General features: G+C 39.5%; 1 long non-coding RNA gene across 1 annotated transcript; it reads right to left on the bottom strand.

Annotated features, from left to right (window-relative positions):
* Nucleotides 1-357: 357 nt before the first annotated feature.
* On the bottom strand, nucleotides 358-22,777 carry LOC122460980. Its single transcript, XR_006282664.1, has 4 exons — nucleotides 22,631-22,777; nucleotides 8,401-8,478; nucleotides 1,605-1,692; nucleotides 358-995 (listed from the first exon to the last, which is right to left on the bottom strand). It is a non-coding gene; the product is annotated as an uncharacterized LOC122460980 (long non-coding RNA).
* Between the last annotated feature and the right edge of the window lie 1,243 nt (nucleotides 22,778-24,020).

Raw genomic sequence — 24,020 nt, 5'->3', positions numbered from 1 at the left:
ACGCTGACCCCCCCAGCCATGCCCCTTCCACCCAAGACCCCATACCAGTAAGTGTTGAATGTTACTTTCACCCCTGGCTTTAACACTGGACCTTTAAAGAATCAGATAACCTTTCAGATATATCAAGTATGGGATAATCTTTTAATGAAGTTTATCTTTACATAAAACTTTTAATAAGAGTTACTTAGCGTGTGCTCAGTATGGATCAATGAAATTGAAACTGATTAAATCAATTCTACATACATTTTAAAAATAAATTCTTAAGTTTTAAAAGCCACACAAAACACAAGTGTGTGTGGGGGGGGGTGGGTGTGTTCGCGCACGCAGATATAAAACTCGTAGACTTACTAGTTTTTAAGACTACAAGATAAAGGCTTTGTTTATTTTTTGGCCCAAATATCCACAGAATGTAGACGATACATGTCAAGTTTCTTGTCTAACAAGTTGTAATGCTAATTTGAATTTGTGTGCAAAGAGTATAGCCAACTTCAGTATTTCATTGAAGGATCAAATTGCATCTAATACTACCCAAATGGCAAGTGTTTCCATTTATGGGTTAGCATAATTCTACCTCAAATATAATAAAATATATACACATTCAAAATTTCATATAGATTCTCAAAGCATAATTACTGAAGCATTTGCAAAATATGGGCTTAATTCTGCAAGCCCTCAGGCTTCAGTGATTCATGCACATAATCAGCAGCTGCACTGGCAATACTGCATGGAGAAAAACAAAGCAAACCAGGGACACCACTCACGTATTTTGACACATGCTTTCAGGGGATGGTGAAGGAAGAAAAATTTTTGGAGCTAGGACATAGAGCCTGTGTTCAGAGCATGCCAATGTGGTGTGCAAAGTCAATATTTATGAAAACATTTTGGTGCCAGGTATTGCCAATCAACTCACAAGATTATGAGCAGCCATTTGGCTGTTCTGGCCACATACTCTTCTCCATCCGCCTCTCCCTTGCAGGATTAAGCCCTACATTAAACTAGAAAGAAAAAATGTTAAAAGTAAAACAAAATGCAGCAGCAGCCACTCTTAAAACACAATATCGATATTATCTTTAAAATTTATGAAGCAATATATTTAGATTTTATTAATAATCTCACATCTGAAGCTCTATGTTAACCTGTTCATTTAATTTCATCAATAGTACTAAGTACTTTCAGTTTTGAAACCCCCAAAAAAATCACAATAGAATTTATCTTAAAGAAGCAAATTGTTTCTGCATTTTATAGTCCCAGTCAATTTTACACTGAGAACGTGCCATAGGCAAACAACTCAATTAGACGTAGGGATGATAAACAAGCTATCACTTCTGCTTATACTGATTCACCATTAAAGGAAACAGAATGTACATAGCACTATCATCTAGGTTAGGAAATCTAAGCAGCCACATGGCATTGAGATTATACCATAAACCTGGGGAGAAAAAAAGGACAATATAGTTGCAAAAATGGATTGCAAGTGAGTAAAAAGAAAATGCATCAGGCTGGCACAGTTGGCTACACCATTCAACCCAGTTATAATAGGTGTGGAACCAGTGGGTAAAGTGTTATGTGGGTTCTGCTGACTCACTCAGCAGGTATGTCATTACCTCACTTGGATATCATGAAGGTGGAGTGGTTCTTGGGGATAAAAGGACCTTACATGTGGGATGAATATTCTTGAAGGAGCAGACAAGCCTAGAGAGAAGATTCAAGGTGATCTTATTGTTTTTTGTTAATAAACCAAACTACAGCAAGGGAAAGATTTATACAGTAGAGATTGTGTTTGTATACCATAGGCGCTGACTCCGTGGGTTCTCCAGGGCTGGAGCACTCGTGGGGAAAAATTAGTGGATGCTCCACACCCACCGGCAGCCAAGCTCCCCGCCCTGCCCCACCTCACCTCCTCCTCTGCCTCCGCCTCCGCCTCCTCCCCTGAGCGCGCTGCATCCCCACTCCTCAGCCTACCTACCAGTGCTTGCCACCGCCAAACAGCGGTGGCAAGCTCTGGGAGGGAGAGGGAGGGAAGCAGAGCAGGGGCAGGGATTTGAGGAAGGAGTCAGAATGGGGCAGGGAGGGGACAGAGACTTTGGGGAAGGGGTTGGATTGGGGGCAGAGGGGGTCAAGCGCCCACCGGCGCCAGCAGAAGTTGGCGCCTATGTTGTGTACCGCATTAGCACAGGCATCTACTAACAGGGAAATAAGTATATGTCTAAGTGATCTAAACAGTCATAACCAGTCTGGCTTTTTGCTGCTGCTTAACAAAAAAAGACAAGTTTATACATTAGTTTATGTTGTTGATAGAGTAAGAAAGAAAAAAGACAACCACTTCTCTTAATACTGTTATAATACTTTCACAAACTGCTAAATATTGATGACAATACATGAGAAATTGAAAGCATTAGTTAAGTACCTATGTAACACAGACAGACCCTACTCAGTGGGCGGGATCAAACCTGGGACCTCTGGAGCTTAGTGCATGACTATGTGATCTTATTGAAGATGAAGTCCCCAACTTTGCATCTTGGTTGGTTGACACTGCCTGACTGCTGCATCTGACTCCAGCTGGGTCCAGGATGCAATATGGGATGAAAAAGGACTGGTTGGAATAGGGCCATGCTTTTTGTATTGGTCTCCCATGCCAATGACAGATGTATCCAAATCAGTGCATCCCTCTGGTATGAGTCCACCAGGATGGGATACAAATGGTAGTAGCACGAGTTTAATAGATTGCCAAAAAGCAGCAAGGAAGCCTTGGCTGAGACAATCAGGTTCCTCGAGGTACTGATGTAACACCGACAGACCCAAGTCGTCGTCAGGCAGGATCTAATCTGGGACCTCTGGAGCTAAATGCATGAGTCTCTCCTGCATGAGCTAAAAGCCACATGGCCCTTAGCTAAGGCTGTAGAGCAGACTCAATCTCACTCTAAGTGGTCTCAGTGCCACTAGAGGGAACAGAGCACCACACACAGGAGGTGTGAGTTACAATGGCACACTTGAAGGCACAGAGGCTAATATTGTTGCATAATGTTAATGTCCACGTAACTGACAAGTTTCCTGTCCCACTCAGGATAATCTCAATTCTTAGAGCATCCAAAAAATCTTAAGTGTTTTTGACTCAATTTACGCAACTGGCCATACTCTGGATCTAATATTTCTGATATAGAGGTGGGACACGTGACAGTTACTCTCTTGCTTTAGACAAACTTCAACTTGAAGTCAACACATTATTGCAGGGGTGAAGGACCTATTTTCTTACTTCATTCTCAGTAGCTCTTCAGCTGCCAGACTGCTTTAGTGATGGATTTGGTAGGCTTCTATAACCAACGTTTGCCCTTTAACAACAGATTTGATTCCTGAAGGACAAGGCTATATGGTTTCACTGTTGGTGGAGATTATCAAGGTTTTCCTATGGAAGGGCAGAGTGCCTGACTATTCTAAAAGAAACTTATGTGCAGTAATATCTGGTTTCCAGACTCAAACCCAATTGGGGCAGAGACATAAATAACCCAGTGTCTCTGTGAATTCAAAGCTTGGATTAGGACACGCATTAATTCTGGCAAATTGGAAACAATGTTGATGAACAGGAAAGCAATCTGAAGAATTGGGCAAAACAATACCGAGACCCCTAAATTGCAGAAGCATGCCTGCCATATGCGACTCAGGTTTGTAGTTTTGTAGATTAATTTGATTCAGAGCTGATTTGGAAAAACAAAAGCGCTGCTGTAGCAGAACGACATTATCCATCTATATTTGGCAAAAAGAGTGTGGTATTTTATTTTTAAGATGGACCTTGTTACCATCTTCCATGTCCTTGCTACCTCAAAACGAAGTTCTTAATAGATATACACTTGGGACCACTTTGAAATTCAAGCTAATGAAGAATGATAAACAGCATAATGTGACTGCCTGCCTGCCGGTTGAACAGTTCAGTATACCAGGACACACACTACAAGAGTTGCACTGGCCTTGGGGTGATTCTAAGATGCTGATTTTTACCTATGAAGGCTTTGGTTACTTGAGGGACTGGCTCTCTCCTGGTCCCAGTTAAAATGAGCAGATGAACTTGAGCCAGATCTCCGTCTACATGGAAAAGAGGCAGGCACTGGCAATATGTCCTTTGTATGGAATTTTGACACTATAATTGACTTCCCTCTTTGTTCTACCGGAGGTTGAAAAATCCACCTTTTCCTCACAGGCATCAGTGCAGGTTGAGTGTTTATTGGTCAAGAGACTGAAAGATGATGAAGCTGAGAAGTAGGATATTTCTTGGTTGGAAAGTATATTAATTGGAGAATTTGTAAGTGGAAAATTGAGGGGGGCAAAGATAAAACCTTATAGATTACATAACCACATCATGTTTATTCATATCATCTAAATGCATTCTTCAATGTTCGTTGTAATATAAAGAATGAGATTTTGTACTCTGAGAATCACATGTATAAAATTAAATAAAAATGTTGTATAGACTATTCCAGGGGCTCTACCATTATAATGTGACATGTTACACAACCAAATTCATTTCAAGTTTGTTTCCATATCATGATGTATACATAACCAACTCCAGATTGTTATGGTTACAAAAGTGAAAGGAAACACGATTTTAACTTTTGTATTTCAGTTAACAATAGTAACCTAAAAAAATAAAATAATAGATTTACACGCATTTGTAAAATTAGAATGCTGTAGAAAAATTGGAAAATGTCCAGCAGAGGGCAACAAAAATGATTAGGGGACTGTAACACATGACTTATGAGGAGAGGCTGAGGGAACTGGGATTGTTTAGTCTGCGGAAGAGAAGAATTAGTGGAGATTTGATAGCTGCTTTCAACTACCTGAAAGGGGGTTCAAAAGAGTATGGATCTGGACTGTTCACAGTGGTAGCAGATGACAGAACAAGAAGTAATGCTCTCAAGTTGCAGTGGGGAAGGTTTAGGTTGGATATTATGAAAAACTTTTTCACTAGGAGGGTGGTAAAGCACTGGAATGCGTTACCTAGGGAGGTGGTGGAATCTCCTTCTTTAGAGGTTTTCAAGGTCAGGCTTGACAAAGCCCTGGCTGGGATGATTTAGTTGGGGATTGGTCCTGCTTTGAGCAGAGGGTTGGACTAGATGACCTCCTGAGGTCCCTTCCAACCCTGATATTCTATGAACTGAGCCTGAATCTCGCAAGAACAAAGCTCCGAGTTGAGAAGTTATGGTTTTAAAAAGGTAGAGTTTGCTACATGACCTGGTGTACAAAATGAAGATGAAGAGTCATTTTCTTGAGGCTCAGAAAACATGCTTTTAAAAAACCAAAGTGGTTTTTAATTCTTTCAGTTTTCCAATGTAGCTTTTAAAAAACAAAACACTTCTTTAAAACATCTTAATGACAATGCTTAATGGGCTGAAGGCAATCTGTGTTAATGGAGTCTACATTGGAATGGGTTTCTCAATCCTAATATCTTCATCTTGGAAATAGAGAAAACAGATTTAGCTAGCTTCCTTTTATTGTTAACTTTAGCAAAATAAGGCACGAGTCCTACCTTCCACATGTCATGTTATTTAACAAAAAGATTATCTAAAGCATTTTGGGAAGCATTGCTGTTATCATACCTGAAACTATTGGTTGCTGAAAACTTAGAGGTACAAAATCATCCCTTTTCTAATAATGCCCTATTGCATCCATTAACAAAATAAAATCATAATTCTGTGGTTGTCACATTACCATTTGTGTTGAAAAGACATGTTAGCCTATTGCAGTGATTAATTTGAAAAAGTCTGAAGACAAATTTCTGATTTAAAACAAGTACTATAATATTAATTACACCAGCTAATATACTACCAAGGGTTACAAGCAGCATCTGTTTAACTAAGACTGCAAAATTAGTTTCCATTGTGTCCCCCCCTTCTTCCAATTTTACACAATCCTCACTTTCAACTATATTCACCTTCTGGAATGTTTGGTCTTTCCAAAGGTGATTTTTAAAAAAACATTTGAACAAAATCCTTTTGTTTTTAGAGCAGAAAGCGTGAGGAAAAAAGTTTCCCAATGTAAAATTATTATAGCCACATTTCAACAGGTCTAAATAAATGTCTTGAAATTTGGCATGAACATAGTGCTGCTGAGGATGAGTTCCTCTGTTTGCAGAGGTCTTCAGTGAGAGCTGTCAGTAGACAGCACCTTTAAATTCCCCCCTCCACCCTAAAAAAATCCCATCACACACAAAACAGCAACAAAAAAGCAAGTTTAAACTACCAGATCATTTTTACATATGTGCTCACATCTGGTTTTTAGGTTCCTATTTCAAACACCCAGATTGAAAATTTGGTATTAACTTCTGGATAGCCTTTTTGTGGTATTTTTAAATGTACAGCCATAAAAGTTGCATTACCATTGACTTTTTTAAAAAAATTGGAAAACATTCACTCACTTTTATAACAATGATGCAGCTGTAGTTGTTACAGTTACAGTCATTGTGAATTCTGTCTCTGCCTGAATCTTTCTATCCAAGGCCTGGCTTGACAAAGCCCTGGCTGGGATGATTTAGCTGGAGATTGGTCCCGATTTGAGCGGGGATTAGACTAGATGACCTCCTGAGGCCCCTTCCAACCCTGATATTCTGTGATTCATTGATCTGGTGTTTGATATCACACTTTGATACTAGGGAATCCAATTGCTTTAGCTTTGTTTTAGTTCATTTAAAATATATAATGGCTTTCAAATTTGTTCTGAAGGAACTTTAACAAAATTAAGAAGAATAAAAAAAAGTAAGGAGAGCTGAGGGTCATTATATCCATACATATATGGAGATGATCTGTCTCTTATATTCCCAGAAAAACAACAACACTTTAACTATAATGTTACATCTTTTGACATGAGGGGTTGGCCAACATTCAAGGTATTGTGCATGGTTTCCAGGATTTAACTTGTTCCAGGGTTTGCCAGGGCTGAGCCCTAGCACCTCTAGGCTTGGCAGTTCATAGCCCCGGCACCTCTGGGTTTTCTGCATCCGTTATGAATATAAAAAATAAAAATTAAGCATTGGTCATTACCATTGGAGTCTCTTCTTATGGAGTCTGGTATTTCTATGATGCAATCCTGTTTATTTCCAAAGAACGTATGCAAAGTCCTATTTCCCTAAACACAGTAGGACTCCAAAGAGTTTCCTCACTCAGGACTCCAAGCCTCTTTTTCCAGCCAACACTCTAACCCAACAGCTCTCTCTTAGCCTTCTCTTGAGATCACACGTCAAGTACTTCCCTCCCTATCCATTACCTTCTCTGTCAGTTTCTCTGCTGTTTCAGGCTGTACCTCCCGCTCTCTCATCCCCACCTCCAGTAAAAACTCTCCACCCACACAGCTCAGTTCCTGACTGACCTGAAGTGTGGCCTGCATTCTGGTGGTGACTTCTATTGTTTCAGATATTTTACTCCAACAGAAGCTTAACTGTTTCTTTTATATAGATTGAAGGAAGGGAAGTTATCACAGTCACCAGCTTAATCAAAGTTTCAGCCAATCCCCAGCAAAATAATAATTTCCCATCTTAAGATTCATACAGAACCTTTCATACAGCCACTTAACATACTTTGACAGCCACTTTCATCTATTAAACCTTTTGATATTGCTCCCCTGCTAAATGTTCTATAAAGTAGTTTGCCACTGACTGGACTAAAGTTTAATTTCTCTACCCTTAAGTAACTGTACCGAGGTGTATATTGCATTTTTTACATGTTTACAATAGCAGCAAGCCAGCGGTTCATTTTTTTTTAAACTTTGTACATCTCTTATAACATTGTTTCCACTGTTTATGTTACAGTAAGACAACATCTGTCAAAGTTTTATCTAAATGCTTCTGTTCCCATTTTGTATCCCCAAACATTTTACAGTCATTGCTTCTATAATCACAGCTTAAGCCTTAGTTCAGAAACAACAAATAGAAGAAGATTGATTTTCATCTCAAAAATGTCAAATTTCTGCCTAGAATGCTCAGGTATGTTTTTTCTGAAATAGCAAATTTCAAAAACAGCCATCCATCTGACAGATCTTTGATAGGTCATGATAGATGTGATGGGTCTACTACTTTACTGCCAAAAATGTCCTCCAACAGAATGAGGCAATGAATGAAGAAGAAGAAATCTAAACTGGATAACAGAATTGCTTGTTATAAACGTATAAGAGGAAAAACAACCAGCACTTCACATCTCTGGAGACAAACTCCTGCTTTTATTATCTTGTACTAACACTTCTTTCATCTTGGACAATACTTGTTATCATCTAGACCAGTTATACGGGGCAACAATTATCTAAAGCCAATATTCATAAACAGCTAAAACCCATCCTGAAATAATTATTTGTATTATTTAGCCAGAGTAAAGGAAAAATAAACAAACATTCTATAGTAACAAAACAATAGGTTCTACTTACCCTATTGTCTTGTCTCTCGGTCAGGTAGCCAAATGACAGCTGCTTCAAGTGTGTCGGGTGAATTATGTCCCCATCTTCCTAGAAGACAGTGGTATTGATTAATACTACATCAAGGTCTTTACCTCAAGTGCACAGTGTGGATGCATTTCATTTTCTTTCAGAACACTGCCACATTGGAAATAAATTATAGCAAGTTTGGAAAAGTAAATCTTACATTCATAAATCAGAGCATTTCATAAGGAGCATTGGTTTGATTTATAACTAATGTCTCACAGTGTATCCCATCATCTACACTTCAGGTAACAGCCTCTACTTCCACGATAGAGAAAAATATTCTCATGTGCATATTTTCTCATGGCATTTGACCAAAGAACTAACAAAGCAAGCACAAAGTCAGCTCAAACATGGACTTTAAAATACAGTTTATTATGCTATCATGAGCAACATTTAACATTTACAGTAAGTATGCTCAATAAAAACTAAAATGTGCTGTATGAATAGATGGATGGTTACTTCCGAGTGTGTATGATTTCAGAAATACACCAATGTATCACTATGTCACATTTCTAATTTCCTTACACCACAGGCATTGGGGCTATATTTAAAATCACAGAGATATGATCTTAAAATGAAAACCAACACACACATATACAGAAATAAAACAGAAGCAAGTGAAAGCCAGCTCACCAAAATTCTGAAAATCATTTTTAAATATGAGAATCCCTATGGCTAAAGAATGCCCACTTTTTTTTTAAATGACATTTCTTTGCTTTCAGTCACAATTTTCTTAGGCTGCTGTTGCACAAAAGAAAAATTATAGTGAGAAAGATTGCAGTATTCTGGTATAGCACATTTGTTGAAATAAAGTGGCTCTATTTCTAAATAGATCATGTAGAATCTGAGTTGAAAATTAAAAACAGGTATTGAACACAAAAAATGTACTGTAATTAAATAGTTATGAACAAACATGAAAAGATACAGGAACTGGAAAGGGCAAAACCCACTTATTTTGAGAAGATGTGTGCATCTACCACAAACATACAAATAGATAGCTCTTTCATATATACATACACTTTAGAGTATGCTCTTAAAATGTACATAATGTGAGCGACACTTGAAATTTCCTGTGATAAGGCCCTTTTCCTTTATTGGAAAAAAAAAAAAAAACAACCCAGACCATATAGTATTCTGTACATACACACAAAATATACTCAAACAAAAAAAACTACCACCTATCAATTATCAGCCTGATTGTAATATCATGTCATCTTTATAAGGGACATATTCAGCTGACAAACTAACAAGCAGAAACGTCTGCGCAGCAACACTCCACACATCAACTTTAAAAATGCTACTTCGGAGGTCTGTTTAGCATTGGCTAAACTGAAAAAAAAAAAAAAAAAAAAAAAAAAAAAAAAAAAAGAACTGAAAGCTAACTTGCTTTGCTGCACAACACCGCCTTCAAAAGGAGAAATCAGAATAAACCCTATCAATCCCTTTGAATAATTGACACACTCCCTGGAATTATAAAACAGACAGTACTGTACACTTCAGTTGGCATCATCATCTATTTAGCAGTGCCACTGAGATAGCTACCTCCTCTAATTCTGCGGTAATAAAGTGGGCTATGTCTGACTAAGGTAGATCCCTCCCCATGGTTTGTGGCAGTAAGGCTTTTGTATTATCCATAACATTAGCAACAGTTGAAAAATGTTCTTGAAGGAGGCAGTTCAAATACCAAACAACAAAAACCAGCTCCCAGTTTTTAAGCATAACCACACTTTAAAAAACCTTCATGCTAGAACCAGGATTTTTATTCATCTAATTACGCTTCTTAACAAGGCTTGGGTGAAACATTTATGTTGATACATATTTGTGTTTACAAATTGGAGTGTATAGGGGAATAGGGTAGTATCCCTTTAATTAGCTTGAGAACTCTCATAGTGCTCATTGTGTTCAATTTCAGAAGCTGTAAGAAATCAGGCAGAGGAGCATGTCCTAGGCATTTGCATGTTTGGGTACATTTAGTGAGCTTGGTTATTTGAAGCTGGTTTCTTATATATTAGTTAGTGGAAAGAAAAATACAGAACTCCATCACAAAATTGGGTTACTTGGAAATTTTTAAATGAAATTTCATTTAAAAGCATCTTCATTAGAGGATAATTTCATATTGCTATAACATACTTTCCACATCAGTTTTCTGAATTCCCTATGATGATTTATTGATTGTGATTAGTAATGAAGTAGTGGCCCTGACTGACTGAGCCTGCTCCGTGTGGTCAGGAAGGTGAGTAGAAGTTTGACACTACTCTTTGCCAAAAGAAGGGACTGTGTGAGGATGCACCATCCTTTTCAATTATAAGATAAAGGATCATGTAATAGACACACCATACAACTGAAAGGGTGTAGCAAGGGGGGGGCTCTATAAGGGATTTTACCAAGGTGGGGGAAGAGGGAACTCATGGGGCATGGCATGGGCGGGGGGGCTCTACGGGGCAGTACCGAGGACTTCTAGGGGCCCTGCCAGCAATGACACCAAGGTGGCTGTACCAGGCACCGCCACAGGTGGAAGCACCCTGGCTGGGATGGGTACGGCTCATGGGCAGTTTCGAGGCTCTTGAGGGTGGGCCCATAAGAGACCAGGAGAGGATTGGGTGTGCTAGCGCGTAGGGGTGGGGCTGCGATCCCAGAAACAGCACGGTGAAGTCGCGCCTGTGCAGCGTGGCGCCGCATGTGCCAGAAGATGGTGGAATTGTGTGTCAGTACTGAGGAGAGCTGGGCAAATGGAGTGGGGCAACTCCCCGGCAGGAGCAAGGCAACTCTTCGACCCCACTCTCCAGCTGAAGCTCAAGTGCTGGAAAAAAAAAACGGACAGGCCGGAAGCAGTCTGCAGGTTATAATTTGCCTACTCTTAGTCTAGGTACTTGTGAAAATAATGGCTTGAGGAGAAGAGGCTGAATTCCTATGTATTTGATGGCAAGGCTTCTGGCTGAAAGATAGCCCCAGTATTCCAGGTTGGAAATGGTATTTGAAATCTCCCTCTCATGTTTCTGAAAAAGCCAAGATGCAACTTTGATATCATGATTTGTTTCTAGTGATGGGAGTACATTAAGTGCAACACTTGCAGAGATCCCACTTTTCATTTCGTATCACAAAGACAAAAGGCATTACCAGGGCATTTGCCATTACCAACAACTGAGGAAACTACACAGGAGCCCAAAAACATGAAGCACTAGCAGTCCATCCTAATGTACCAGTTGCAATACTATCAGAGGAGCTGCCTGGTGATAGAGCAAAGTGCCCTCTTTCATGACTACCACCTCATGACACAATAGTTACCTGCATCACCACCTGAAAAAAACCTTGTCCTCTAGCTACACAACAGCAGGATGAATCTGTGTTTTAGTGAATAACTAGTGCTCATAATACTCCATAGCCTTCTCAAGACCTATCATATTGTGTTAGACAAGAACCAAAAAAAACCCAAAAAACAAACAAAAAAACAAAAAACAAAAAACCCAACAGACAACTACACCTCTGGGCCTTTGCATTTCCCTCCCCAAAGACCGACCCAGTATTTGCTCCCGCTCCATGAAGTCAACACCTTGTTGCCTCAATTTGATTTTCTGCTCTAGTTTAGAGGCTGAAAGGCTAAGTACAGAACTGAAAGCACTTTCATCCTTGGCTACTTTTGCCCTGAAAGAGCTAGGGTGTCTGCATGACTGTATCGGTTCCTTCCTAGGCCAATGATACTTCTGTATGAAATTTCAGATGTGTGAAGTATGACAGCAAAAGTAGATTTCAGAAGCTGCTCTCCAATATACCTATGTATACGTGACTTTAAAGTTTTCTGGAAAATGTAATGTTGAGTATTAGAAATCTGTGTGAAACAAATTTGATTGTTTGTCATGTGACATTTTCAAAGGCCCTCCCATGCCTACCAACTGCATGTTTCCTGCTGTAGTGCACTGAATCACAAATAGATCAGTGACAGGAAGACTACTATAGCACTCTATATTCCCTAAACTTATCAAACAGTCCACTAACCTACAAAATGAAAGGGGGTGGGGGACCACAGCATCCAGAATGTGGAAGAGATCATCAAATAAGTTCTCCTTTATGTCTACTGGCACAGGCCCACAAAAGACTAGTTATTGTATAATGTTTCTCCTAGGTGAGGACTGGAAGATTTGCCAACAGAAAACACACAACCACCACCAAGAACTGTTTTTTTCCTTTTGTAAAAGTTTCAAGTGGTATGCTACACCAACACATTTTATAGAAACCCATACAAAATCCACATCACACCATATTATAGCTTGATGCAGTAGACTTCCTAGTTTCTCATCTGTTCTAAACCTTTTTTAATCAATGTTTACCACAAGTAATACTGTGCAGTGATTGCTTCCAGAAGGCAATGTTGCATTTATTCAGACTGTAATCTATTTGGGACAGGCACAATCTTTCTGTTATGCGTGTATACAAATGCCCACCACAATTGAGTCCCAATCCCTGAGAGCGGTCTTTAGGGACCGCATCAAACATTGTGGTGTCAATGTAACAAACAAACATAAAAATTGCATGCTAGCCTAGGGGAGACAGGAGAAGAAGATGTAGTCCTGGAAAGATGCTAGAATGATGGCCACTAGTGATGAGGGAGAAGGTAACGGTGATGAGGAAGATGATGGCTAACATATTAAATTGTTCTACAAGGGATGGTGTGAGTATATGGATGTGCATTCTGTAGTATCTCTGTCTACCTTACTGAGTTGGGAGTGTTTGACTGTGCTAAATGTATTAAACTATTTGTAAATGCATCCGATGAAGTGAGCTGTAGCTCACGAAAGCTTATGCTCTAATAAATTTGTTAGTCTCTAAGGTGCCACAAGTACTCCTTTTCTTTTTGTAAATACAGAGGAGTTCCTATTTTATGAGTGTGGCAACTGTGCACATCGGGGTTCCCAACTATATAATAATTTGAATAATACTGGGCCTGATCTTGGGACAATAATCTGTCGACCCTACAGGTAGCTGAGGCAGAGAGTTTAAGGCTGAGATTTTCAAAGAAGCCTAAGCTAGCTCCCAGTGAATTGCATCTTGTATCAGCACATCTTACAGCAGAATTTTGACAATGCAGCATTTTTGTTTTCATAATGAAAATAAGCTAAAATACAGTACACATAACAACAGTAAACCAAACAATGAGTCTGGGCTGTGCTTCTTTGCTCTGCAGTTGTCTCTTAACAATTAAGAAAAACTTCACATTAAAAAGTATAATTGAGTAGGCAAACTACATGTAGCATAGTAACATAAGCAAATATAAAACAGCTAGCAAATGAGGGTGACACTGGTATGTTATTTTTGCAGTGCGAGTCAGCATGCAATTTCTCATGCTGCTCTATGATGGATAGTAGTGATCAGTATCCAGGTTTTATGAAGATAAAACAGAAGTAGTTCAGTTCTATATTAGCAAGAGAACTGTTTCTAGTTATTGCATAGAAAAGAAAGAAATTAGTAGCTGTGAGCAAAAGACAAGTAAAACTGATCTAAAGCTTTTTTTTTATTCTGTCTTCTAGACTAAAACAATTACCATTTTTACCTCCTTCACTATATTTTCTTGATCGCAGGGGGCAAGACAGCGTATATTGCTCATCCTTAACAGAAAGAAAGCATGTAAGTGCAAGGTTTGATTGTTGTAAAAATGCAAAAAAACAAGTTGTATACTATGATCTGAACTACATTGCTCTTTAAATTGCTGGAGTGCTAGTTTTATCTTGGGTAGCAGAAATTGTTCCAATGTTTTGTTTCTTTAAAAAAACCTCAGCCATGTGTTTTTAATTGTATGTAACTACACATGTGCAAAGACCACAGCTGCATCTGGACCAAAAATGTATGCCCGGCTCATATTACTAACAAATTAATTGACATCATGTTTTACAATCTCCACAGAGTTTGGTTAGTTTTCACTGTTCCCACTGACGTTCTGCTGGTGATTCTGTCCTGACAGGGGCCAAAACTTAATGGTATCAGCTGCTGTAAATCAAATTCTTGAGAGTTCAGAGTCCATGGATTCAGATGTAGGAAGCCAAGTTTGGAAACATTCTCCCTTACATAACTGACCTTTATTTTCCTTGAAATCAAGAAATATAAATTCAGGGATTGAAATGGACCATCTGAAGGTAGTTTACTACCTTGATTAGTTTTCTGTTTTCTGGGAGAGAGAGAGAGAATTTCTTCTTTCCTCCAAAACTTAAACTATAATTGAAAAATACTATGTCCCTAAGCCCCCTCAGAGTTGTGAAGAAAACTTTCTAAATATGAATCAAGTATAAACAAAACAGCAAAGTCTGCCTGAGTTTGCAGATAGTTCAGACCTTTCAGCACTATTGTTTCAGACGCTCTCATTTTTTCCCCCCACAGTGCATTGTCAAATGCCTAACAATGATAATTTAAACATCACTATTTAGCCATTTCATTGCTGATCAAACCCTCTGAAGAAGAAAGTGGATTGTATTCTAAAAAATGTACACAAATTACCATAACAGTCACCTCACATTGGTGCGATGAGCATTTCCTCTCTTCTCCCCAACCCCCGCATTATAAGCCTCTGCCATCAACAAGGCAGACAGCAGGTACAGAAACCAGAGTGCATTCAAGCCTCACCTAAGGGAGCCAGCAGAGCCAGTAAGTGCACACAGCCCCTACCCAGGATTTTCAAATGGGTAGACCTTGAAAGAGTATCAGTGTTTTCTCCACCCCCAATTTTGCCATTGGTTCAATTGATAGCAGAATGTTGCCTCCCATCTGTAAATGCCATAGTGTTTACATTCTAAATGCGGTCACATTCAGCTCAAATGTAAGTTAGCTTGTAGTAAAATTACTGAAAGGTGAAGATATTCTAAAGACACTGGAGAAAGTAGAAATATCTGCAATATGATAACAGGGTACAATACTATTTACATCCATTTTATTTAGTAATCTAAACAATGAGGCACACTACTATCTGAAGCTGGGCAAAAGTCCACTAAGAATCAGGTGGAAACCAAATTTATTTTAATTTGAGATCTAAGAGAAACTGAATCCTGAATATCTTTAGGTGAAAGGCAACACATTGACCTATTACATTAATACGGAATTTTGGTACAGAACTGATGATGTAACTAGGAAAATATACACATTCATTTAATAAGAATGCATCAAATAAATTTTGTAAAAAGAGTCAACCAATGAATTTTTTAAAAAATTATTTTTTTTATAATTTGAGGTAAAATACTCAAATGATGTTTATAATGGATGTAGTGACAAATCTTCATACAGAGCACCACAAATCAGTGCCAGGATTTGTAAGAAGTTCAAGGTTAAAGTCTAGCACAAGAAGAAAACTGCAGTTCCTCTTTCATTGTAAACTCTTAACTTCAGATATACCCTGTCTCTTCACCATGAAGTTAATACTCTATAAAAGACAGCTTAAAAATTATTATTGATAGAGGAACCCAGGCCTGCCCTCCACTCTGGGTTCCAGTCCAGGGCCCTTTACCTAGCAGTCAAGGTCTGCAGGTTCCCCAATCTTACGGCTCTTGCCCCTACACTTCTTCCTACCTTGCTCACACTCAGATCTCTCTACTAGGTTTGAGGGGTTCCTATCCCTCCTTCCATCTCCCTTCTCTCAGGGAGACTGACTGTCATTTTTGACTCTGCAGCCCTCTTACACTATTGCCAGCCTCGTGACTTTATAGAAGCCCACACCTGTTCCCTCACAGGTGTGCTTCTTTCTAATCAAGGTTCTTCACACAGCCTAAATCTCCCTTGTTTGCCTCTTAATAGGCTGCTTATGCCCACCTGCCCTAATTCAGCCCTTTCAGGTCCCTTGTGGCCAGCACATACCCCTTGACCAAAAAGAGGAAGGCAAAACCCCATCAAGTTCTCTGCCAATCTGACCTGTGGGAAAATTCCATCCTGACCCCACATAGAGCAGTTAGACCCTGAGTATGTGAGCCAGAACCAGCCAGCCATGCATCTGAAAGAGAAAGTTTGGTACTATCTCAGAGCACTAGCCCACCCTGTCCAGTGTCCCATCTCCTGCTGTGACCATCTCTGATACTTTAGAGGAGGAAGACAACACAAAAAACACAAAACAAAAAAACCCCTAAATGCTAGGACATATCTTTGGAGGGGGATGATTTCCTTTCTGGTCCCCGTTGAAGCCCTCAAGCATAGTATTTTAGAAACATAATACATGAACTGGAAGGACCTCCAGATGGTCCTGCCACACCCACCATCACAAGCAATCATGTCAAACAATCACACAAAGTTGTCCAGATCTCTCTTAAAACTAATTAAGTTGTTGTCCTCCTGATATATTGGCTTCCTAACAACTCTGCTATTAAACTAAACAAGCATGTGTGTACAGTAAACTTTTCAATATAGTCATAACTGTACTATTCTAACTGCCAGGACACGCACAGTATTAATAAATTATTACAGATCAGCCCCATATCCTCCAAGTAAGGTTTATTTTTCTTTCCAATCTTATTCCACTTCTTGGTTCCCTATTGACTCATCTATTCTCCTACCATCACCCAGTCTTGCAGCTTCCTTTTCATTTTCAAGTCCACACTCTCCTTCTCCCATCATGTCTAAATTCTTGCTAATCCTACTGTTTCTTCCTGAATAAACATTATGAAAATGTATCCTTTCTTATCTATTCCTTACTGCTAAAACCCTTTTCATGCCTTGACCACCTCTCCTCATTACTAGTACGTTCTCCTATTGAGGGTCTTTGTCTTTCAACTCTGTCTTCTCCAGCAGAACTAAAATCACTATTGCTAAAGGCCCCTTCTTTTTCTGCTGCTCTGATATTCAACCCTCTCCCTCTGGCCATTGTTTCAGTCTTTACAACATGAAATTTAAGAGCTTGATATACACCTTGAATATCTGCCATTGTCTCCTCATCCTTCTTTCATTCCCTTCGGGATTGCTTCCAAATCTTCTCCGTAATGAGCTTTTTTGTTACCTTCTCTCATTCTTAGCTTCATAGAGATCCCTATGCTTAGACTCGACTCCCAGTTCTTGCCAACTATGCACCCTGACCCCACTCCTTCAAATCCATCCTTAAATTTTTTTAAAGCGATTCCTTTTACTTTTTTCTCTCACTACTCCCTCACATGCCATCCCTTAGCTGAACTTCTGTCCTGTCTCTCAGATGGACATCTCCCTGGGGCAGAGAACAGCCCTTACTTGGTTTGTAAAGCTCTGTGTGCATTTTACAGTATTATATACATTATCATCATCGATAACTATTTGATTTAACTACTCAGAAGTAAAAGACTGTCTGGATAAGGAACACGACGGATAAAAATAAGAGCATTTAAAACAGTTTAAAAATTAAAAAGCCAGAGAGCTCTTTTATTATTCTTCCTATTCACAGAATTGTAATAGGACAAAACTAATTGCATTAACTATCAAACTGTTACTGCCTCATTGAATATCAAATACTAAAAAGAGTTCTGAAATTTTTGAACCTCAGAGTTATAAGATCTCATGCCCCTTCTTGTGGAAGAACCTATGGGAGAAGAAGAGGATTCAAAAAAAAAATCTGCTAGTGTTAATTCTGACTTGCCACCACTTTCTCCCTCTGGGTAGCACAAGTAATGAATGCTCAGAAACAGGAGGCAGTAGGAAAGTGAGTAAAACACTACCAATTCTGTGTGTATTGAGCATACATCAAAATCAGTGTTGAAACTGATCATTCATGCCCTCTGTGTACAGGAAGAAATTATTTATATGACTGATCTTAGTGGGAGACACGTAATTTTCATATAACTACATGTTTCTACAAACAAGTAAGGAAATTCACTAGTTTTATCAGCCTATGTCCATGGTGGATTAAAGGATTCTGTATCTGGCTGGTGAATCTTGCCCATATGCTCAGGGTTTAGCTGATCGACATATTAGGGGTCGGGAAGGAATTTTCCTCCAGGGCAGATTGGAGAGGCACTGGAGGTTTTTCACCTTCCTCTGTAGCATGGAGCACGGGTCACTTGAGGGACGATTCTCTGCTCCTTGAAGTCTTTAAACCATGATTTGAGAACTTCAATAGCTCAGACATAGGCGAGGTTTTTCATAGGAGTGGGTGGGTGAGATTCTGTGGCCTGCATTGTGCAGGAGGTCAGACTAGATGATCAGAATGGTCCCGTCTGACCTTAGTATCTATGAATCTATGATTCAGAGGAATCTTTTCATTTAAGTGCTTGAAAGATCAGTTACTGCCTATGGTGCTTTTGATCAATGAGGCAAGAGCAAAGATGACTGGTACGCAGAATAATTAGTGGGGTTGCAGCTAGCACAATGCTCTCCTTGCCTAATACCCCCAGACACACATCTCAGTAACTTTATCAAAATAAAAACAAACACTGGTTGGGGATGTCAAAGATTTGTGTTCTGATGGAGAATAAGGAAGAAAAGTGAGCTCTTCCTCCTCACTCTCACACCACCTCCTGCTTTCACGATGAAAAACTGGGATACCTTATTTTAAAGGATAAGGTTGGAGAAAATAGTATTTACCCAACAATTTTTCACGATTCTCTCCTAGTCCCAACTTCCTCCCATCCAATCAAACTCTTTCCTGCCATGCAGCCCCATACATACACCTATATTCTCAGTCTTATTTCCCCCTCAATCAATTTGCCAATCCCAGCCAATTCCTCTCCAAGCTCAGAACCTCCCCAATTCCCTTCAACATATTGCAGCTCGAAAATACTCTCCATCCCAGACATACAAACACCTAACCCTTTAGGCTGAGAATCCATCCTCCCGCTGCTTAAACTCTTTATAGGTCAGAACAACTGCACTCTTCCCCCATGCTCCAAACTCTTTGTCCTCCTACACGACACCCATCACCACTAGACTTAGAAACACCCCCTCCCCCATGCCCCAGCTCAGGAACACAACTTGCTTGCTCCAGGACCTGAAGAAGCCCAATAATCCACCACTGTGGGGGTGAGAAATGTCTTTTATTTGCTCTAAATAATCCAGTATTTCATATTCAATATTTCTCCCTTTGCTCCTTGTAGCATACGGGCTGCAGGTTCTGCAATCTCCAGTGACAACCAGATGTGCATAAGCCACGCTACATGATGTCCATAATGTGGTTCACAACTGCAGTATTACTGGGAGGTTAGTCATCATGCCTGGAAAGAAGGCTAACTACAACTAAAAATAAGTCCTTGCTGCATTTTCAACCCTGGTCTCTAACCCTGCCTTTATTGGCGCTGCTACTCCTCTGTTATCTGATACAAATTAAATACAGCTCCTTAGGGTTCTAGTAGAAAGGACATATCTATAGACAGCACAAAATTGAAAGGAGCCAAAAACACCTGTTAAGGAGAAACATAATATAAATGCAAAAGCCCCTGAGCAAAATCTGTAAAGCCACCACCTTCTCCTCTCACTTCCTGCTGAGAAGTCACCTTTTCCTTGACGCAGACAACACAAGTTGTGATTATTGCTACTGATTGGGTAATACTAGCAAATACAGCTAGTTTGGCCTAAAGTATCATAATATTTTGTTAATCTCCCCTCCCTACCCACTTGCTTATCTCAGCCTCCTCTTATGACCTGTCTAATTAGACTGTCAACTCTTCAAGGCAAGGACTTTTATTTAGCATATATCTGTACGGCGCATAGCACAATTGAGGCCTTGATCTAGTTCAGGCCTCTAGGTGCTCCACAATATAAATGATTAACAGCAGCAGCAAAGGGAAATAAAAGGATTACAAAAATAAGCTCCAATGGAATAACACAATATTCAACTTGGAAGAATGCAAACTAACATATCTGAATTACATTAATACTGAGTGCAAGGGAGAGACCTCAGAAGCAGTAATACTGAAAGATTTAAGGTGGATTTTCAAGTGCACATTTAATGAATCAGGAGCACAAGCCCCATTGATTTTCAGTATATGGTATTTGTGCTCCTAACTCACTTAGGTGCATTTGAAAACGCCCATCCCTCTGGCAGAGAAATCTAGATCTGAACTTGCAGTGCAATGTAGCTGCAAAAAAACTAAAGAAGGCCAATACAATTTTGGGTTGCATAGACAAAATCATCAAAAACAAGGAAATCATCAATACAGGGCAGTATATATACACACATGCACACACAAGTCTGAAGCAACTGCACCTGGAATATTGCACTCATACTTTGTATCTGATACCAGAAAGATATTGACATACATGTCTCTCTCCTCTCTCACACAAATTAGCACATGGAATTTTTTAACCTACTCATATTTAAAACCAAGAAATACACATATTTGCTGGTGCTCAATTTTAAATAGTCACATACTTCTTTCATAGTTCTAGCTCTTCTAGTTCCATCTCTCACAGTTTTCCATTCTGAGCCTAAGTACTAATAATCACATGGCTAAGATTCAGCCCATAAAAATGTGTCATGACAACTGTACGTAGAATTGACTCTCTGACTTTCAGCGTCTGTGCTGGAAATAGAAGCATAGAAGAAATCTGCATCATTGTTTTGTGCAACTAGCAAAAAGGTAAAAATTGCCAATTCTACCCAATATACAACATTTACTTTCATCTCACCAAAATGCATCCTGTTAAAGCAACTTCTCCAACAGGTTTAAGAAAGATCCTTCTTTTATGTGAATATAAACAATACAAAATTAGTGAAGGCTTTGCCAATTCTATGTTGATTTCAAAAAGATCTCTCAGCATAGAGCGATTTGCTACAAGATGAAAAGATACAAGTGAAAAACTATTTCAGATTAAAGGCATAGGGCATTTATCTTAAAGAATGATAGGCAAGACATCAAATAAAAACACTGACTTTAGTTTCAAAAGATGTAGAGGACTTTGGCTGTGAACACAAGGATTAATGTGTGTGTTCTACTAAAGACTTCAATACTTAACAAGTAGTATGGGGTGAGAACTTTTATTTTTTAAAGAAGTGCTAATATTATAAATTGTAATACAAGTGTGAAGTCTGGAAAGACATTCTGTTTCACAGTATGTAACCATAACTACCTAAACTCATCTTTAACCTTGGTCGAAAGCGTGCATATTATCATTATTTTTTTTCCTGCTGAGATAGCTAATATAGAATATGCCATTCTCTAAATTATGTTTTATTGAATATGTATTTGGTGATTTAGAAGCCAAAAAGTATACAGAAGAACAGTGAGTGGCTATGTCTAATGAAACATTACTGAAATGATTTATTCTTTAAAATATTAATTTCCTTGTAGATCAATGCTCCTTTGCAAACACATATTAGAAAAAAGCATTTTTTGCAACTAGAAGCAAGCAACTAGCTTACTGCAGTATTGTCCAGTTACACCAAAAGGACAGGACACACTGTATGTGGTTTCATCAGGCTGCAATTTTATAATTAGATGTCTGGGACTACCAGGCAGATAGGAGTGCAGGCAACTCCACGATCATTTCAATATCTACCCAGGGGCTTCCACCAGCCCCCACTTTTTCCATCCTGGTCCCCAGCCAATCAATTGGTGGGACCTTACCATCCTCCTCCCACCTTTGAATGAGGGTTCAGGTGGACTGTTAAAGAAGGGGGCACTGGCTCCCGGCCATGCCAGTCATAACAGCCCTGAAACCCACACTCCTTCAGTTCCTCTAACAAACATCTCCTTTAAGTCTTTTAGCAAGCCATTTATCCAGTCACTGTATCCTCGCCCTACAGAGTACCTGCACTGGACATCTGCCCTTCACTTAGGCTATGATGCTGCAACTCATTACATAACTCCCTTCCCTACTCACAGCAACAGAGACCCCTTTAAACCTGCTTTGGGGAAGGCAATCCTCCCCACACTCCACCTTGGCCAATCTGATGCTGAGAGAATTTTTTTCCCCAGCCTCCTGAGAAAGGAGTAGCTAGTACAATGCCCACAGTGAATCCCAACCAAACTTGGTGCTTTGGCACTTGTAATAGTCCTCACTCAGGATCTGGCTGGGAAGTGTGGCCTACTGGTCAGCACTGTAACCCCAGTTGCAAAGGGGATTGAGGGGAGGGGAGCTCAGGCCCTCCCACTTCACCGGACTCCGACCTAGAGCCCTTTGGGCTACCAGTGGCCTGGCAACCAAGGCTCTCCTCCCTGGGCCTCTTTCTTTCATCCCCACCTCTGGGGTCAGCTTATTCCAAGGCTTTCCCCTGGTGAGGAAATCCAAACCAAAATAGGTAGGAGGGGTTTACCAATGTCCAAGATCCACAGGATACTTCCCTCTCTGGTTTTCTCTGGGATATATCCTTCCTTCCCTCAGGGAGGGCCCCTTTGGGCAACTGTATGATAGCCTTTAGGCTTCCCTCTGCTCTGCGCTGCTGGAGTTGTGAGCTGGAGGTGTGCTCATCTCCAGCTCTGCCACCCAAATGAGCTAATTCCCTGTCTCTTAATTCCTCCAGCAGGTGGAGCATTTGCTGCAGGTGTGGTAGGTCAGGGTTGGCTGAGCCCAAAATAATCCCTTAACCCCTTGTTACCCAGTGTACACCCCATCATAGCACTTCAAAGGGGTGGGAGGGTGTGAGCTGCTCCACCTGGTCCAGGGAAAAGGGGCCTCTCCTATTCGACTTGCCCTTTATCATGATGTGGGTAGGTAGCCCAAGTTGCAACCGGATCCGCAATGTCCACACTGCTATTTTTGTTAGGTTGAACCCTGCTAGTGTGAGTCAGTCTATCCAGGTTGGGAGGCGGTCTCCCACGTGTAGTATACACATACCCAGGAAAAGGACAGGACAGGAAAAGTAAACACTTAGAAGAATATTACACAGTCTCATTTTTAATGTTGGTATGTTTTAATTAAAACTTAATCAGAGACAAATTGAGGGAGGACACTGTAGATTGAGTGCCAAAAAGCATTTTGAAATAAATACTCTATTATTTCAACCCAGAAGTATTCCCTACTGCCTGAATGGAATCTTGAGTATGCCATTAATTTATTTTTATGAAAAAAGGTAACTGAAAATTAGCCTAATCAAAACCACATCAAATTACACAATTGTTGACATAATTTGTTTTTCATTTTTTGCAAAAAAAAAAAAAAAAAAAAAAAAGGGACCTTTATAACATTTCCCAACAATTTAAGCAAAATTATAAAGGTGTTTTCTAAATGGTTATTTAATTTTTGATAATCATTTTGATAACGTTAAATAAAAATGAACAAAACATTTTTAAAATACAACCCAAGAAATGAATCTGATTCAAACACTTTGAAATTAAAATTTTAACATTTCGATTGTTTTTTAACTGACAATAGTGCCAATCAAAAAGTGAAAACCTCAATCCTATCCCATATTCCCATGGATTTTTCTCCTTTACAGTGTCCATTCTTCAGAGGCCCTGCACTGTCACCACCAATTTATGGCCTAAGGATACTGTATGGCCTCTATTTGAAAAGGGCATAAACCATTTTTAGATATAAAATCCATTTGTATTCCCTTTGCAATAGGTGAAGTTCTGTTTCTTTTGTACTGTGTTTATGTGGTGTTTGAGAGTTGATGAAATGATTGTGTATTTATCTCTATTGTACTCCACAGCGTAAAACATTAGATTTTGTGACAAGTATAGAATCATCAATCCTGTTTTCAT

This window comes from Dermochelys coriacea, chromosome 7 (assembly GCF_009764565.3).
Source record: "Dermochelys coriacea isolate rDerCor1 chromosome 7, rDerCor1.pri.v4, whole genome shotgun sequence".
NCBI classification, from domain to species: Eukaryota; Metazoa; Chordata; order Testudines; family Dermochelyidae; genus Dermochelys; species Dermochelys coriacea.
This window is presented reverse-complemented; position numbering and strand designations above follow the sequence as displayed.